The 16,651-nt window shown below is 36.3% G+C and overlaps 1 protein-coding gene across 3 annotated transcripts in view; it reads left to right on the top strand.

Annotated features, from left to right (window-relative positions):
• The window catches only part of LOC137122946 (glypican-6-like), a 119,274-nt gene that overhangs the window by 41,041 nt on the left and 61,582 nt on the right, over positions 1-16,651 (top strand). The gene's annotated exons all lie outside the window — the stretch shown is intronic.

Here is a 16,651-nt window from a genome sequence, read left to right as displayed (position 1 = left end):
CTTTTTTTATTTGTTCAGTGCTACTTGAACTTTTTGCTCAAATACATTTTGTATCCTAAATAATATAACTTGAATGTGCATACATTTACATGTATAGTTCAGGTTAGTACTGTACACGTTCATATTAACAGTTAGTTAGGTGAACAGTAAGTGTACTTACTGTAATAGCCAACACTTGATGTAATATCAAGTATTATAAATTGTGTACATAGTATTTTTGTAATGTGACCGTGTTTTAATGTGAGTAAACGTGCACAAACAAAATCATTGGCTCGGTCTTGAAATCAACAATAATAGCTAGAAAAACACCTTAGAGATGTGTGATTATCACAGGAGAAAAAACTCCTCTTACTGACTAATGTTAAAAATATTGAATTCAACATGTAATTACATAGTTTGTGCTTTTAATATTCAGATCATATCGTTGACAATGAATGGAGTGAATTTCTAAATTTCATTTAGAATAATCTAAAATAATTTCTAAATTTAATTTAGAAATTGAAGGTGTTTTTCTGGATGAAGGAAATGGGTGTTTGCTTTATTACAGCAATTGTGCAATAATATATTAATAACTTTTAATACAACACTAAAACAACAGTGTAACATGCCAGATGGATCACTCTTGGATATATTACACTGATTGGAGAACACTGGCAGACTTTCCATCTTAATAGTTCAAAGTTGTGTAACACCCTCAGTAATTTCAGTGGTTTCTTTTTTGTTTTGAGGATCAGCAACTATAAATAATGAGATTATTCTGTGCACACGTGGGATCAATCAGGAAAAACAATCCTAATCTTTGGTAATGTAATATTTATAATGAGCACATTTGTTGGTGGACCTATGCATTTGTGTGCTATAGTATCTCGATTGTATCCTACAGTATGCCAGTTTGTTTACTATCCATTTAGATATTCAGTGTTACAGCAGCCTTACAATGAGTAGGCATTCTTCAGAAATCAACGGGGCACACAGCCAAATCAATGCACAATGGAAACAGCAAACACTAGAACATTAATCAAGACAAGTAACAAAAGAGCAACGAGCTGTAGTTGGTTATGAGCTCTGGTTCTTCTGAAAGATTGGCTCTCAAAAGGGGTTGTGGCCAATCACTCCAACAATCCCAAACTTTTAATCGCTGACTATACTTAGGTTTTTGGATTGATTAATAACATGCGCACAAACAATGGCACAGACCCTTTGCGCAGGCCATTTCCAGCAGGGCAAAGAGGGAACAAAGAACTAGATTTTTTAAATGTCTTAGTTAGAATTTGTCTTTTAGTGATGTATGTTCGTGTTGTGTTCATCTACAGCAAAACGTTTGAGAAAGCAGTTGTCCAGGAACCAGTGGTCAGTGGTTCAGCACAGAACCCCTGGTTGCTCTGAGTGGGTCTTTCGTGCACCTTACATGGCGGCTGTGTGTGTGTGTGTGTGTGTGTGTGTGTGCGTGTGCGCGCGCACGTTTGTGTTTGCAAGCATGTGAATGCTAAGCAATATTGTAAAGCCCTATACAAGCAGACCACCAACGTCCAGACCAACTGCCTTGGACATTTGCATTCTCACATACTGTGGGTGATGTGTAGATAAGTTCCGGTTTCCGGTGCAGGTCTGAAAATGGCTTTAGAATGTGTGTGCTGGTTAAAACACTAACATCTTCAACCACTTGTACCGTCTTCCAGAGGTGGAGCAACCAGTCCCTGTGATTGGGTGGGATGGCTCTTCTATTCATGTAAAGCAAAAACTCTGTGTCTCCCACCTAAGAGTAAAAACCGGAAGTCGAGGGCCATAAAAAGTCAACATAGAGTGTCTTTTAAGGAGCTCTCCTGTGGACCAAGGCCAAATCTGGCCTACTCATTTTCAACTTTATATTTCAGCAATTTAACTGATCCATCAGCTCACCATAACAGAAGACTTCTCCAAGCATTGCAGAAAAATCAGCACTCAATTTCCTTAAACTCTGATGCTGTCATGATTGTTCACTTTAGTCAACAATTCAGAAGCTGTTGTTGATTTAACTTCCAGCTTCCTATTGTACCCCCCTCTCCCCCGCCATTTGCTTTTGTTTCTTTTATCTTTGTTCAGTGTTTACCATATGTCAACTAATGTTGGAAATAAATGCGAGTAATCCAATTGAACTTGTTTGTGGTTGCGTCTCCTCTTTTATAAGCCAGTTTAATTGCCTAATCTTCTATCATGTTCGACAAAAAAACATATATCTGCTTATCGTGTTGAGGTTCTTGCAGACTAAAGACTCAGCATGCATTGAGCCATAGGTTGGGAACACCCTTTATTAATATTAAATTTGGATCTTAAATATCTCTTAGCTTCACCTTCTTGCCTTACCGCATTTATTTCAATACTCATATGTGCACACTGTGTCTCATTAAATCTGAAGCAAAGTATGACCTTGTGCTGAAGCAGAACAGTGTCCATTCCTCACTGCAAAAGTGAGGTGTGAGAGTGTGCTCTACTTTTCTCATTCGTAAAACTCTTCAGGCCTCATTAACTACAAAAACAAGCCAACTAGCTGCTGTGAATGGTTTTGTAGCATTTGCTTGAGCCAAGAAAAGACTGTACCTCGCAGAGTTCACTGCTGTAGAAGGCAATCACTGAGGCAGGCAATAATGGGAAAGTTTCATGTTTTATGTGTTGTCTCTTGTTGAGTGGTAAGGTTTATAGTTCACTACAGTGTGGGAACTGAAAGTATGTTGTGGTGTTAGATCTGAGCCAGTGATCTTCAGAAATTTTAAATAACAATGGTTATATATGTTTTAGGCCATTTCAATCTAGACTCTACAAAGGCGAGACAGTCTAAAGCCACACTGGGTAGAGGCTCAGTAAGCCTGCGATTAGGCCCAACAGTGCTTTATGCTAAAATCGTTGGTGGCCACTATTTTAGTTGGGCACGTTCGCCTGGTAAAACTTTCCAATAAAACGAGTACAGGGCCGAAACGAGGCTTTTGCCTTTGATTCTCGATACACCTCCACTAGGCAGCACAATGGTACTCAGCTGATTTACAGCTGCTATCAAAGGAGAGAGTAAAGATAACGTAAGCACTGTTAACCCCACTGGACAAGTACACTGTCCAAATTATATCTGTCCCTCTTCTCCACAGTCAATGGTGGACCATTTAAGCTGTAAGAGTGGTTTAACTGACGTTGGTAAAAGTTTTCTCAACAAAAGAAACATTTTAGTGTAGTTTATGTCTGTGATAGACTTATTTTAGAAAGAAATTTTGAGGCAACAGTTATTGCTATCTTGTTGTGTACAGTTACCATATTCTATTTGCTATCTTTGCTCTGCAGCGAATGATTCAGAAGTTTCACTTATTTAATCTAAACTATTGTTCACTGGGTTCACTATGCTGGTGCATTTTTGAGGTTGTCTAATTCCCAGCAGATGACTTTAGTTTATTAAAGCAGTAACGTCAGGTGACAGAAAGAAAGTTACGTTTTTTAACTCTGGTTCTATTTAGTTATTCTCTTGTCTTCATCATTATTTTTATCATAGTTTAACAGACCTGTACTGCAGTGTTCAAATGCCAAGTTTTTTTTGCCTGCAAACCGAGCATGTGACTGAAAAGTATCTGACGGTCTGGACAGATGATGTGGAGTCTTATCCTACCACTAGCTTAATTTCCAAAAGCTGCATATTGTAACTTGTAAAAAATATCAAAGACACATGCACATTGGTATTAGTGAAGACAGGCTGATTCATTTATCGTATGCACTGGGAACTACTAACAAACTGTTTTATTTTCATGTAGCTTCTGTAGATATATTGCACATCATACCTTTCCAGCGGCAGTAACATAGTATTCAAATAAGTACAGTAATTTATTACTCTTCATACTGAGGACAGTAAATAAGTAACATTATTGCTTTAATATGGAGTAATGTTTAATAATTTATTATTCAGCCTGACTAATTTTCTGAACACTGTCTGAGTTAAACTACTCTTACAACATGCACTTAAGGCAATTGTTGTCTGCCTTATCTCTTGAATTCAGCACTTCTTACTTGGCTGCTGACAATGACTCAACTTCTTAAAATGGATAAACTAGTGCTGTTCTCAAGCAATCTCATACACACACAAACACTTCAAGCTCAAACAAGTCTCTATCACATTTGTCTTTTAGATACTTCTAAAATATTCCCCTTACCCCCAAACAAAGAAATTCATACTTAAATGTCCAAAAAAAAAAACAGCGATGGATCTTAGAGACCAGTCTAACAACTCTTGGTCCAAACCCAAGCAACTGTGCTTTCTCTGCCACAATGCTTATCCCTCTCTTTCCTCCATGGAGTTAGTGTGCTTATATTATATTACAGCCTGTAGCTTCATATGAGCTGAAAAATTTAAATCCATTGATCACTTCCAATACTAGCATAAAATTTCATTCTAGTCTACTCCTGATTTTTATTTCTTTTCCTAAATTACTTAAATCAACAGTCCACAAGTATTCACATTCTTCTCTACTTTGCTGCTGCAACGATGCATTGGTGATTCCCAGTGGAGTTATTTCAGGGAGTCTGTAGAGAAAATGGTGAGAAGTCAAAAAATTGTGTTTGGTGTAGGGAATGAGAAATGGCTCTGCATGGATAAGATGTAATGCACAAGAAAAATGAAACTCACCAAAGGTTAAACAGGCCAAAGAAATGTCATCAAAATGCCACTTAAACATGATTTGGCCTTTTGGATTCTTTCATCGCATCAAACTTTGTGCCAGCATTGTGGCATAAATATGAGAGAAAATGCACAGCGGTTCTGCGAAAAGGTCGATCAAGATCTGTTTTGAAATAAAACCTGTACTTTAAGATAAATTGCAGATGAACATATTTCATGCATCAGAAAGCATTTTAATTGAAATGCATTTCTGTAAATTAAAGGATGGCATACAATGGTAAAAATAAAATGTAGAAAGCCATGTAAAAGTTGAGTGTGGGCAAACTTTAGAAAATTGGTTGTACAATACCCATTCCTCACATCCTGAGTGGGAATTATGCTTTAGCCTAAAGCCAAATAATGGCCACATTTCCTGCCAACAAAACTGGCTACAAAAGCTTGTACTCTACCCTCTACTAACAACTGTAGCTGTTACAAACTTCTGCCCGACTAATGTTCTCCCATCCTATACAGTTCATGCTAATTAGTTTATGCCTGGCAGTCGTCCCTCGCCTGCAGCCACCGTGGCTATACTTCACCTTCATTTCCCCTCAGGTATTAGACACAACAGTCACTGAAAGTGGATGATTTCACCCCTTTATTCTTGAGCCTCAGGTTGATGGGCCCTATTCACTGCAAATAAAAGGATCAAACTAAAATTGGTGGGGGTGCAGTTACTCAGAAGGGAAAAAGGACTTGTGTCTATAAGCCTGTTTTCTCCCAAGGTGGGTAAAATTTCTAGAAGCAGGTCAATTTGGTTGGACAATTTAGAGTACTAATAAAAGTGGCCCCCCATTCTTTTCATCTCTTTGTCTATTTGATTGTTTCAGTGATGGGGATGTGTGATTATCTGAGGGTGCTCTCTTTGTTTGTGTTAATGGGAGCTGTAAACATGTCGTACTAATTTCAGTGTCAAACTAACCTTAACTTTCCTCAGGCTTGTTAAATTCTGATTGACATTGAATCTCATATAACAAACGTAGATGGATTTTTTTTTTTTTTTTTACTTGTCTTGACTGTTAACCTAATGATGACAGAATGAATTTTCACATCCTTTGTAGTCTTATCTCAATCTTTGAAGTGCATTGTAATTAGCAATCCCTGATTAATCTCTTCACATTACTATTTTTCCTCATGGTGGCAACTGCTTCTTGTTTTACAAATGTAATACAAAATATGTTCAGGACTGTGATGATTTGATACTTGTTTTGCACAACTGCTGAAGGAGGATTGACTCTGTACTGTATTTGTTTCCATTTTGGCCAGAAAAGAGACAAAGAATCTGTTAAATTCTCATGTGGCCAAACACGGCATGCCTGGAGCAACCAGAATTGGCCCTGCAGTTCAACCGACTTCACTTGCCTGCAAAAGGAGAATGTGTGGAAGAGATGACAGTGCTTCAGCTTTCATTAACTTAAAATCATTTTCCACACACAGTGTAACAATGCACATAGGTAATTAATTTCCTCAAGGACAATTATTTTAGTGCTTGGAGATAATGACAAGAACTCCTCCAAGTTCAATCTTGTTAGATACTGTAGGTGGTTCTGAAGGAAAATTATCCCCAACGGCCTTATTTAGAGTCAGTATTGCATAATCTCTGGTGACAAAGTAAATTTACCATGCAGCTTAGACCTACTTTTCTCAATACAAATATCTTCATACAGTACTTCAAAAGATGTGTTTGATTAGTATTTGTTGACTGGTATTTAATGCTTTACAATTCATTAAATAATGTTTCTTTTAGATCTTTAATCATTTCATTTTTTTTATTCCCAAACTAACAATTATCCTGTATTATGTTGTAGATTTTTTAGCATATAGCCTCAAGGCAGTGCCTCTGCATTTCACTGCACAGGTTGTATGACCATGTTATAAATAAACTAAACTTTATATTGTATAGAATTATATGATATTCTAAAATATTTATCTTACCTTTTAAGCTCAACAGCTTGCCAGCAAGCTTGTAAAGTTAAGAAGCAACAACCATATAGATTTTAATGAAATGTCTTTGTCTTCAGTTTAATTTTTAAAAGTAGTGTTGCCAACGACTGGCAGCGCCTTGTCTTGTTATGATAAATCCGGTGCACATAATGTGAAGGCACTGTGAATGACACACAGGCACACAAGACAGGATGATTATGGCTGTTATTTTTGAGGACAGAAGCACACGTCTAACCTGCAGTGCAGGTGGGAGTGGGTTGGGGTTAGGAAGAATACATTATCAGTGCATGCGTTCAGGTTTAGCATCAATCATTGTCTATCAAATCTGCCCGTACCTGCAAAAGCAGAACTCTCTGTTACGTGGTGCCCCATCAGTTTTGCAATGGAGAATAGAGTTAAGATTAAATTCTCCCAAGACAAAACCAATATGTTTGCCTCGGATAAGCAAAGTGCATATAAACGGCACTTTAGATGTGATCCAAATGTACCATTGTAACTTAAATACTATTAATTTATGTCCTGATTATGATAGAAGACAAATTTATAGCACAGACTTTACATCGCCTCTGGTTTACAACGACAGGTTTATCTAAAGAAAAGGTCACGAAAGTCTCATCTGCTTCCACCTGTTACACAGGCCACTGATGGTTGGTTGATTATTGTGGGAATGTTTTTTTTTTTTTTTCTCATGCTGTTCATGCAGCTGAGACTTGTTGGTTTTGACACAGATCAGGGGAAAAGATTCAAGCTAGCAGAGTATGTAGACTAGCCTGCTCACAGCTATCCAGACCACTTAACATTCATCATTCTGTGTGTCATTCTCTCTCTGCATGGTTGTTAATAATGCTGGGCAGTATTTTTACTGCTTTGTTGGTTTGTTAGGATCCTCTTTCTGATGGTGTTGTCACAACCTGTTGATACTCTGGCACTGGACAGGATTAGACAATGTAGTCACATAGTGAAAAGGAGGAAACACAAGCTATTAAAACATGATGGCTTTTAAAATTGCAAAGTTCAGTATGTCTGCTGAGAGTCCATCTCTTAAAAAGAATTATTCAGGCAAATAGTTAATGTCAAACTAATCTCTAATATTATGAAGGGGTATGTCATTTTGCTTCACACACAAATAATAATACATTTTGTTTTGATCTTACTTGGCAGTACTGGAGAACTGCTATATGTGAAAGTGGTAATAGGAATAAGAGAAGCTTGTCTGCATTCATTAGAGCTACATAAAACATGATTCAGAATGACTGAAGAATTTCCTTCTCTCTCCTCTGCTTCAAATTTCGTTACAAGGCCTAAACCATGCCTTTTGGCTTCAGTCCTCTCATGTAATTTACCGCTATTCCTTATTTAAAAGGCAACTCCCACCTGGTTCACGCCATCATTCAGCAAGTCTTAAACTATCATTGCCCTGTCTTATCCACACCAGAGGCAATCACAAATCACTGTTCTCTATAAATTATTTAGTTGTTCTTTTGTCATGCTGCCTTCTGGTGCCAACATCACACTATAGACTGGGCTTTGGAGAATTGGTTGTTAAATGAACCAGAATCAAATTCATAAGAACAGCAAGTGTAAGAGCATGCTTTTAGATTCCTCTTATTAATTTCTAAAAGTACGGTTCAGACAAGGAACACATGGTGTGTAAAGATATTATTGGTAGTAGTGGGGCATTCATATTCTCATCGAAATGCCAGTGATATCAGGAAAAAAGTAAGTAAGGTATTTAAAGCCAAATAAGGCTCTTTTAGTGTTGCAATATTATGTATCTTTATTTTTGATTATTATTAACATTTTGAAATTGTAGTTAGCTGGAATAAAACAACTTTTTCTATTATACATACTGTTATAGATATTTAAAATCTGAAATTATCTAGTTATCATACACTGTTACTCATGAAGTTGTATTAATTAATTTTTTTACCTCTTCTCATGAAATTATTGTGACAATGTGATTTATTCTTAGTAGATAAAGTGTATATCTTCCCAAAACTTTATTGGTCAATCTCTTCCAAACATATCACAGTGAAAATTAAACCACAATTAACCTTAACAAAACAGAGGAATGTGCCTGAAAACTAAATTATTTCAACTTTATGGGCAACAGTGTTCAATAAAATTTCAATATTCTAGTATAAATAGCTCAGACGTTAAAGGTAGTATTTTAACAAAAAGAAAAAGAATCACTTTACTAGAAAGTGAAACCAATATCTGACCACCACCATCCACATCAATTGATTTGGTAATGACCAAGCTGAGAATGCCATTTATCTCTATCGCCTATAAAACCCCAGCATCAAATGTATCAATAGTACTTTATATGTAATGGGACTTTTTTTTGACTTGTATAGAAATAGATTTCAAATTCAGTAAACCACCATAAGTGTTAAAAACCTAGTCAGGGACTGAGCAAGAAAGAGGATGTAATGGGGGACAAATCCTGCACTGGTGCTGGTAGTGTCACTAGAATTAATCATTGCCTGCCTTCAGGGAGCCTGTTTACCATACAGTACCAGTTATTTCTATCATGTATTTTCTCTACATCTCTCACAACAACACATACAGTAAAGCAAACAGGGTCTTATTCGTTTACTTTTGTGATTTGTCCTGTCACTGAAACATTTCTCGCTCTACTGTGAGCGTATTGCAGTCGAAGAGCGGAATATAAATTTAAGACATCAGACTTTAATGACAGCAGTTGTTCATGTAAGAAATGACAATGGGTGTGTGTGTGTATGAGTCAGTGAGAGTGAGTGTGAGAGAGAGTAAGACTTATTTCTCCCAGAATGTAGATGTTCATGTATACTGCGCATGGACAGATAAACCAGTTTAATGTGTAAAGAGCTTCAACAAGAAATAATGAATTGTCCTGAAAATTTTTATGTAGACAAGATTAGTTACTTAATGAAAACTAATTTATTTGCTTTGAGTTCATGCTCTAGAACTTTGGAGACTTTGGATTATTCCAGTGCAAAATCCATGTCATACGTAGCAGTCTATATCATAAGTCGTCATCATCATCAAGCCACTTTAGCATGAGATGGTGGCTCTGTTTTTTTCAACTCAAAGTAGTATTTATTTTTTCAACTAATATGTAAAATACTTTACAAAATGGGTATGTGACAGCAGTTTTTATAGGATACAAACAATCTCTCAGCTAACGTACAGTACAAATCTGCAGAAGAAACTGGCATGAGTATCTACTCATCCTTTATTTACAGAGCCAGATGGTACATTTGGACACAATCAAGCATTTTTTAATACAACAGATGCTGAATTGTGAAAATTCTCAGTTTTGGCTAGTTGGATTTGTATCATTACGTCCAGAAAGCCCACTATGTGAGGCAAATGCTTTACCCTCCTCTCTGCTGCTATCAGAGACCATCAAGTACAGCCAAAGTTATTTCTTTGAGAACAGAGAACAGGCTCCTTCTCAATTCAGTCTGTCAGCTCTCTGCATAAAAGTCTTCTACACTCAACCTTTCTCCCAGAGATTTCAGCAGAGATTCACTTAGCTGTCAGAAAACAATTGCTCTTTGTAAAAGGCTGCGGCTGGTGCAACTTTAATTTTGAAGATGTTTTAAATGAGCTGCCAATGTGTGATTGATGGGCTGTGAGACACTTTCCTCCCGTTCCTCTATATCCTACAACAGAGGTCTTTAATTACGAGCCCTTTGTATTGATGCTGTCAGTTCCGGTGTGATATGCATCATGTACAGTATGTGTGCAGAATGGGTTTTACCACCCGGTTGCCAGCTCTTTGGAGGATCAAGGACTTTGGTATTCATGTATTCACTCATCTGTTAAAGTGACTTTGATTATGATTAATGAACAATCATGCATGAGACAACCTACCATTTAATCAATATCTACTTCAAGTATGTCTATTTGTCATGCAATTATTAATTTAAAACTCATCCTTATGACAAAATATGTAAGCAGTAGAGAAGCAAATTTGGATAGCCTTCAAATGTAAAAGTTGTAGTCTCCAGTCACAGTTTTAATATTCTAGTAGAGACACTTAACAGATGTCCTTACCTTTGAATTCCTTTCCTGACCCAACCCTCACTAAGTCTTACCGGGCTTGGGACCAGCACTGCATGGCTGGGGATGGGCAGGGACACTTCAACATGTGGTCAAGGAGAGCTGGGCGCAAACCTCCGACCCTATAGTGGGTTGGCGGTCGCTCTATCCACTGAGCCACTTCGACCCCACAATCTTTAGAAAACACATGTATTAGTAAAATGCATAATATATCCTGACGTGCAGTGTAACATATTAGTGTATGTGTGTATTCTTGCAGTAACAAACCTTTAAAGAAAGATGACATTATTTTTACAGTTGGTAATTTTAACTGTAATTTACAGACTAATTGCCAGAAGACACTAATAGCAATGACAACAATTACCTGTCAAATATAAACCATAGACACTGTGCTGTGTTGATGAGTTCTAGTGCTTCTAACAGATATTTGATTACTACTTTGTGACATTCATTAACCCTGTCGTCTCTCATTTTTCCTTTTGCTGCATTAGCTTTTCTTGAGGAGGCTGCTTACCTCCTGTAGAAAGCTAAAGTTAAATTTACACATTGAAAAACACATCATCTAGTCAATATCAATTTCATAAATGACTGATTTTTACAGTTATAACAAAGAACTGAGAAATTATAACCTTGTAAAACTATAGTTCATGGCAGAGCGGATGTTTTACATTATACAAGTACCTAATAAGTCAGTAAACATACTGCTAACATGCAGTACATGTCAGTATTTTGTCTAGAGGCCATTATGGGAGTGACAGTGAATCATTTCACTGATATTATCTTTAGAAATATAAAAATTTAATATTTGCTTTAACATAGATTTCTCTTTTATCAGTTATGTATGGTTATTTAAAAATTAACCCAACGTGTACACTTCTTAAAGAAGGTTGTCATACGTTGTTCTTAGTCTCTATTTCTGATGACGATGCACAGTATACTGCATCTTCATCTTGCAAAATACCATCACAGATGGGAAAAACAACCACTGGTTTTGACAGCAAAGGAGATACAGCTATGGACAGGACTGAAAAACACTGCAGTTTGAGCATCTGAAACATATTGTACATAGTGTGTGTTTTGTGTGTAAAGTTGTGAGTAATATCAAAGTTAAGGTACTTCAAAGGTAAACATCAGTTGTTGATGTCTGTCCCTTACAATCAAAGTGGAAGTAGTTTTTCTTCTGCAGCGGAGGTCTCAATAGGCCACATTGCATTGCAGTCTTATAACTTATTACCTCAGGTAACTATGCCACTAACCTAGACCACATACTAATCACTAATACATTGAATACATGAACCACTGATTACACTATTTGAGATAACATGAGATTAACGCTTAGGAGTCTGCAATTGTTTTCCAAAACTTTAGATTTGTACCTATTAATGTACCACATTAACCAATTTTCACCATTTAACCGGTCATGTGATTAATCACGGCAGCAGAATCATATAGACTATTTCCTCCTTCAAATTTCCAGTATAAATGTTACTGAAAAATGTGTGTATTATTCAACATTAAATATCAATAATACAAATATCTGATTTAATGAGTCTAAAGGTGCCAGTGGCTGAGTGGCTGATGTTGATTTGCTGTTAAAAGGCTTCATATGAGTAAAATTAACACACCTTTAAGCAGAAGGATTGTTTCAGTCAACAAGCTGTTTAAAAGTTCAGATCAACTTTAAACATAAAATTTCCTGTATAAGATCCCCCTTAAATGTGTTGATTATATAAAGTAGGTGCTGAACTGATGTATTGTAAGTTTGGGTTTTACATACAGCACAGAAATTTACCGATTAATATTCCAGATATTTATAACAATTCTTTCAGTGTAATATACAATAATAGGTTTTATTCATTTGATGCTTTTTGTAATAATCGGTCCTATTACTTTATTGGGGAAACTCTGGCAATTAGTCAGTGTGGTGTCACTGTGACTCCATTCAAAATACATTACCAGGCTAAAAGATATAAAATGCAATAAAATCCATGCTGAGCTTTAACTGCCCTCTGGTCATTCAAGACTGCTGGACCATTAATTGAAATTTGGTCTTAATTAACCATGCTAAGAGATTTCCATTGTTTGAGCAAGTAAAAAAAAAAAAAGAGCAACCACGTTTTCAAATAGTGTGAAGAAAAATTAATGGATGAGTGCAGGACTTTCTTTCTATGGAGAATGTGTTATTATCAGAGCAACAGAAAGGTCACCTTTATGAATGATAATAATTATTTACAGTAATTAGGCCAGATATCAAAGGACCACTTTGTGCTGCTCTCAGAGAAAATTGATTCTTCACAGTCAGAATAATTTCAGGCGTATTAACTTGTTGTATATTTTGCATGCAGTATGAAAATGGCAAATTCCAACCTCAGTTACAACTGACATTAATATGGTAGCACATTGTTTAGACCGAATATCTGGCTTTTTATTCACTGTGGACGCGACAAATGTAAAAACATAACATAACACTAAAAAAAATGATGATTTTAGGTGATATTCCTACATAGAATTTATATAACAAACCTTTCTGTGCACTGTAGAGAGGTTAAAGATACAGTGTATATATATATATACCTATATAAAAAATGAGTTAATCCAACTAAAAAGATTATTATAAGATTAAATGTAGGAAATTCTATTAAAGACAGAGCTAACTGACTGGCCAGAAGACCTTGAGAAGGCTGGTCTATTGGGAAAGCTGCTGTAATGGGAAGGCTGGTCTATTGTTTATAAACTACTTTTACTGTATTGTGCACTTACTGAGCTAATTTATTATTACTTTTAAAAAATTTGAGAGTAGTTCATAAGGAAATGTTTTTTAAACCAAACACACTGTGCAGACAATGGCCAATGATTTTATTTCATAAATAAAATACAGTGATAAATGCTTGCCATTTTGACAATTTTTGTGTATTTTTTGTATTTTCCAGAGTATATACGGAATTTATGTCATGTGAAACACAGAGTTTTGGGATTTTTATGCAAAAATTTTGTTTTACTCTTCTTATTTCGAAATCATCTGATGTTGTACTATAAGAAGAAGTAAGAAATATTGACAGTGTGCCTGTAATTTGTACTGAAATTGTATCAAAGATCAATGGGTTTCAGCTTGTCCCTTCAGGGATTGCCAAAGTGGAACGTGTTTCGCACATTGATTAGGCATTTGGCAGTTTTTTTACGCCAGATGCCCTTCCTGCCGCAACCCTCCCATTTTTATCTGGACTAGGGACCGCCACCAAGGTAGCCCTTGGTGGCTGGGTGGTGCCACACCTGGTGGGGTTTGATTTTATCCCACGGCCTTCTGTACCCTAACCCGATGCTCTACCCATTCATCCACCAGGCCCCCTGTATTGGAATTGTATAATGAGCAATTAAATGTATGCAGACATCTTGAGTAATCTCTTGAAGCATTAGGCATTTGGGAAAGTCAAGAATCCAAGTTTCTTTGCCCTAATTTTCCTTTTTTTTTTTTAAATATCCATATAATTTCTTTTACTTCTTATTTTAATTCATACAATTTTCATTACTTACTATCTGTATGTGGAATGATTCCTAAATGTATTGTGTTAGGAAATGTATTGACAACTTTCCAAGTATTAATACCCTAAAGGCCAGATAGCTGAATGTTATCCAAGGTCAGCAACTGTCAAGGAAAATTCCTTAGCCAAGTATGTATTATCTCAGTCATTTAGAAATCAATAGCCACAGTCCAACAATATGACCAGAGCTGGGTTTAGTCAGGCAAAACTATCAGACACAGCTGTTATACTGTGTCAATCATCACTGGGTTTTAAATCCTAGAAGTAAATTATTATCCAAGTAATTTTATATAGGTTAGATCAGTAATGGTGGCCGATGGGTCTAACCGTGGCTTGTTCAAGTGGGCAATGTTGATGGCATAGAATATTGTCCTCTTGGAAAGCTATCTGGGGAGCCCTGGTTTAGATCAGTGGATTATTTCATTGGTTTACTCTGGTCAGCCACAGCATTAAAACTGATTATCTTAATAATGTCGTGGAGGGCAAGAGTCAGCATTGCCACTCTGAGCAGTCAGCAGCTAGACAGCTCCATACACAGCAAAATGTGATACCCTGTGTTCAGAGGTGGTACATGTACAAACTCAGTAATCAAGTAAAAGTGTGAACATTGGCCTGAAAACTCCTCCACTACTTGAGTGCCTTTTACTCAAGTAAAAGTAATTACATTTTACTCTGAGTAGAAAAATATTTGTACTTCACTAAGAAACACTCATTATGATCATTATGGCAAAACATGTACAGTAATTCTAAAAGAAATAAGGTTCCAAAATCACTGGTGGTAAAGTTGTATTTGATAATGATATATCTGCATTTATTAGCTGATCTTATTTTTATAAAAAACCTAATAATTTATATTAAAGCCACCAGGTGGTATTAATGTTGGCTGATTGGTGTATAATATTTAAATTATTTTCTCTCAGTCCTGTGTCTGTAGAAACTTTGCTTTACTATCAACTAGAATACTGTGTGATCTGTTCACTACCTGAGTCTCTATTAGCCTGTGTAAAACTTAATTAATTTGATTAATGAGTCCAATTTTTTCTTTGCACAAATCCAGTCTTTCTACTTAAAGTACTTAATTTCTTTCATTGGAGTAGTTGTAATGTGTCGTTTTTAAATTAAGAATATGGACTTAAAAAAGAGCTAAAAAAAAGGCCACTGAAAATATATGTAAGGGAAGGTTTTATTTTACGTCAGAGAGGACAAAGGAAAAGAGTCAGGCTTCTTGGAGTACATTTTCATTTTGTTTATTTTCAGTACTTCACAGAGGGCTTTAGGATATTTTTCAGTGTTGACATTTTAAAACTTGAAAGCTTATTGTGATGATTAAGATGGATTTCTAATATTAACTTCATCTGCTGCTGTTTGCTTTAAGGACATCTTTAAATCCCGCAATGACAAGTAGCATAAATAAAAGACTTGGTCAAAAAAAGGACATTGTATTCTCAAATGTGTGCAAACAAATCCTGTGGAGAATGTGCTGTGCCAGCCTCAACCCTCACTAAATATTCAGAAATGTTATTGAATTTAAATGTCATTTTATACATTTCTAATATAAATAATATGGTGTCACCTATTGCCATATTCATTTCCCATCTTCAGAGCACTTGAAATGGTAACACAGATATTACAATGCATACACAGTACCCAGGGGCTTACATGTCCTTGATTCAGGTGTAATAGGAAAAATGGAATAAAAAAGACCCTGCAGGCTCTTAGTATTTAAACAATTGTTGGTGTAATGGCAGGTCATTCAGTTGAACAAAAAAAAAATCTGGAATAAGTGACTGGGGACTGGTCTCCTACTTAAGCTTGGGGTGAGAGGTTAATGGCACAGCACATGTTAGTCAAGTCAATTCAATTAAAAGAAAACAGGTATGCTAACAAAGTGGCAAAAAACAAATAAATCAAGGTGAGAAATCCAAAACTGGACAGACCAGGGCCAGTTGAACATCAACTAGAACTTTCACCAGTCTTAGATGTTGTGGGCAAACAACCCCTGGTACCATCAGCATGTAATGTAAGTCAGATATAAATATTGTATGTTACACGTGGTCAATTTGGTAGCTCAGCATACTTTAAAGAATGTTTGATTATCAAGGCAGTCCCTGTGAATTTTGTCTGTGATGTCTGTCTGTTCAGACTTTCATTGTACAACCCAGCTGTTGGATGAGTGTTTGTAATATTTCACTTAACATAATCATCATTGGTTTAAACATTGTCTCTTGCCCTCAAGGTCCTATGAAGCAGTTTGCACTATCCTAAAATGACTCATATGGTTTCATAGCATTGGATAAGTGCAGTATATTATGGTATGATTATGTAGGGGGCGGCAGTGACTCAGTTGGTATAGTTGCCCCCTACCGACCATAGGGTTAGAGGCTCGCGCCCCACACGTCGAAGTGTCTCTAGGCAAAACACTGAAGCCCCCACAGCCCACACCCATCTCCAG

The sequence above is a fragment of the Channa argus genome, chromosome 2 (assembly GCF_033026475.1).
Source record: "Channa argus isolate prfri chromosome 2, Channa argus male v1.0, whole genome shotgun sequence".
In the NCBI taxonomy this organism is placed as follows: domain Eukaryota; kingdom Metazoa; phylum Chordata; class Actinopteri; order Anabantiformes; family Channidae; genus Channa; species Channa argus.
The sequence above is the reverse complement of the archived record's forward strand: the minus strand, read 5'-3'. Positions and strand labels throughout refer to the sequence as shown.